This window comes from Lepisosteus platostomus, chromosome 5, assembly GCF_059453375.1.
Source record: "Lepisosteus platostomus isolate fLepPlt1 chromosome 5, fLepPlt1.hap1, whole genome shotgun sequence".
NCBI lineage: Eukaryota > Metazoa > Chordata > Actinopteri > Semionotiformes > Lepisosteidae > Lepisosteus > Lepisosteus platostomus.
In genome coordinates this window covers 25,339,610-25,343,218 of record NC_142615.1, presented here as the reverse complement: position 1 = coordinate 25,343,218, position 3,609 = coordinate 25,339,610, and the positions used below count along the sequence as shown (strand labels likewise).

The 3,609-nt window shown below is 37.9% G+C and overlaps 1 non-coding gene across 1 annotated transcript; it reads right to left on the bottom strand.

The window, feature by feature from the left end:
- Positions 1-2,979: 2,979 nt before the first annotated feature.
- On the bottom strand, positions 2,980-3,067 carry trnay-gua (transfer RNA tyrosine (anticodon GUA)). The gene is given in 2 exon segments: positions 2,980-3,015; positions 3,031-3,067. It is a non-coding gene; the product is annotated as a tRNA-Tyr (tRNA).
- Positions 3,068-3,609: the final 542 nt, after the last annotated feature.

Here is a 3,609-nt window from a genome sequence, read left to right as displayed (position 1 = left end):
AATTCCATGAGTGAACATTATTTTTTCAGAAGTTGCCGGTATTGGACTTTGCCGGTGGTAATGAATTATATCCACAACTGTTGTAGTAGTTCCTTCTTGAAATTCGACACGTGCAAAGCACTCGTAATATCATAGGTGTTAAAGTTCGCTGAGTCTATTTGAGTCATGGTGTGTATCCCTGCCTATCATTGGGAGACGGGTAGCTTTTTTACACTCAGATTCCAATCTTCAATGCTTTGTGTGAGAGCTTACATAACTTTCATTTTCTCACATTTTCTGACGACTGTTCCAAAGGGGCACCCTGTCAATTCCGAATACTTTTCAAAAATCTGCCTGCATGTTTGATTATTGTCATTTCATTTAAAAAAAGTTCAATATTGATCATAACTAAAGAAAATAATGATCATGAACAAAAAAGGGATAAAGATGCGAGTCGATCTTGAATCACAGCTGGGTGACACGGGCTTCTGTTCTGATATGGTTGTATGAAAAACAGGAGGAATCGCCAATCTCCTATAGAACATGAGTTGAATCAGGAGTGAGACATTTCGTATACTCGTGCATATGTCAACGCCTGACCTACATCGTAAAACTAACATTAAGTTGTCAGAGACATTCATTTATATACAAACAAGAGACAGACCAAGTAATAATTCTACATTAGTTCAGGTGGGTAAACCTGAACTAACTAACTAACTAATAAGCCTATTAATAATTCTACATTAACGTGTCCTACACTGATCAGACTAATTGACATGGTCTGATTCAGAGCCTGTGCAGTTCGTGCTAATTACAACAAGGACAGTTCTGAACCCTCATCACCAAACTGAGCACAAGTTCAGCTGTTCTCCAGTTTTGTTACGCATGGTTTTTCATTGCAATTGAGTTCAGAGCTGGAGCTGAACTCCAGACAGTACAGTGTTTTGGGTAAGTTGTTGAAATTCGCATGAGGCTGCAGACAACTTACCTAAAGTGTGTTCTATAGCTTTCAGGTGGAGTTCATTTATATAAAAGAATGTAAGTGGTATAAACGAAACAAGCCAGACGGCAGTCCAACCTACAGTATAATTTTCTGATGGAAGTCCTGACGCGTTATTCATTACGCCACTGACCCTGCTATTGTAGTGCTAAAATAAAACACGTTTTCTACATTTATATCTGTTTAAAAATCACTATCTAAAAAAGACAAAGGGTTTGTGTGTCGCGCTAAAATTCCGCTTCATTTCGAATGCAAATTAAAACCATTTTGTTCCAAGAAATCATAAATTTGTCACATCCTTCATACTACTAATAAGTATACGAATAAATACTCGGAAGAAGCCGCTCAGGTATTAGAGAGATTTAAAATCGGATCGGAGGATTTAGAGTCCAGACTGCAAACCAACAGCTGACACAGGTCTTTTATAGAACCGTTTTGATTTCCTCTACTTTGTCCCCGTGACGTCATTGTCCTGCTCACAGCCGAGCCCGACACACGTCTGGTTTCTGTCGCTGGGTGCATACCCTGCGGTCCATGCGGGTCCTAATACCCCAGTACAATGACGGGGACACTAAACTGTAAACAGGTGCCGTCCTTCGGCTGAGACGTAAAACCGAGGTCCTGTGATCATTCAGGAGAATGGTGGTGGTGGAGGGGAGTCCCCATTACCTGTAAAGCGCATTGAGTGGAGTATCCAGAACAGCGCTATATAAGTGTAAGCAATAATGATGATGATGATAATTATTATTATTATAATGTAAAATGCAATAAAAAAAATCAAACTTTGATTCAAAATAGATTAATGTAAAAACTGATAAAGCTAATGCTTTTTTCAGGGCTATATCTACTTTTTTTTTAAAAAGCGAAGTCTGTCGCGATTGTGAGAGTTAGAGAATGTGTTCCAGCGGGTGCCTTCATATCATGAGCGTCAGTCTCGCCCGTAGCTGCGAGAAGGTTAAAAGCGCACAAGTGATCTGTAGACGATGTTCGGGGAAGAGCTAATTCTGTTTTCAGCACAGGGAGTGAGAATGAGCTCAGCCCGGCTCCCAGCAGAATCCATTCTGGTTTGGTTACTGTTAGACTGTGCGTCTGAGGCTCTTTGGATCGCAACGTAAAAAAAACAATTGCTCACATCGTGTGACTTCCACGACAGGAAGGAAAGATATCACTTTAAAAAATCAGAACTGAAGATTTGGATCCTGGGCCTCAACTTAAAAATAAACAGAGTTTAACGACAGGAAATTGATTCCAGTTGTCAGATCACGTATACGCATACCTTAGCTTTGTGCAACAACCTGAAACTTTCAGGTACCATAAATAATATTATTGCTAAACATATGCCATTCTAATCTGCAAGCGACCAGAATATAGAATACGAATTTTTGTGCTTTGGAAGCGCTGGCCTACCTGTATCAAAATATCAGATTGTGTTTCTGCAACATTTCGTGCATAGTACGCCATTTTATCTAAAACAGTCACAACGAGGGCTTTACATGCAGTCTGGGGTATTTTCCCCTTTTATATTTTTGCCACTTTATATCGAACCTGTTATACTCCCAGAAGTGCACAGTATTTTGTACTTAATAAAAATGTACAATTCACCGCTGGTATAAACAGATGTGTGCCGTGTTTGCCTTTGTAAGCACTTGTTTAAAAAATAAGTTCACAATACGATAAAAACACAGAAAGCACAAACTTTATAATACAACGATACAAAATCAATACCAAATCATTATGCTAATTAAGTACCTATCCTTTGAAAACAGAGAACACCTTTATATCTACAAAAAACTTGACATTTGTATGTATTTTTGAATTACAAAGCAGACAGTGTAGTCCCTTAATTCAAAGATCAGATCTTGGCCAAAACAAGACAATCAGACGTGGGCTGAATTCGGAACAGGAGCCTTTGCTTAGTTGATTATTGAGCTTTTGATCAATGTCTGAATAAAACAGATTCGCTTTTTTAACTCTTTTATTAAATTACATGAAAAGCACCTTCCTTCGAGCTGGAATCGAACGAGCGACCTAAGGATTCCCTGTTAACTCCACTACAGTCCTCCGCTCTACCAACTGAGCTATCGAAGGGATGCTGTAGCATTGCTCTCTGGCCCATACTGCCCAATGAAGTAAAATGTGAAATGGGTGATTTAAATCCCACTTCGACATCAAGTTTCCAACTCGTTTCCTTAGTCTCATTTACCTTGAATTTAAGCCACGAACCAGGATTCTACTGTATAAACTTCCAGGGATATTACAAAATGTTTGATGGGGCATCAATCATTCCAGGCGGAAATTGATTCCTTTTTTTTCTCGAGGGATCATATTAAACATTTCATTAGTCTCGAGAGGAGGATCACCATAGCGTTTGTGCTACATTAATAATATTTTCGTGGAAATAAAGAAGTTGTAAATTTTAAAAATTTATATTTGAATCGAAATGTGGTTTTGAGTTAAATATTAGCGTGTTCATGTAATTAGTTTGTGTTTGTCATTAATATATATATATATTGCCATGTTACTAGAATTTGGAACTGAAGTTTACTAGTTGTGTTTTTTATAATGATTAGACATTTGAATACAATATTGTATATAATGTATAATTTGAACTACATATTGTTAAGGTGTGA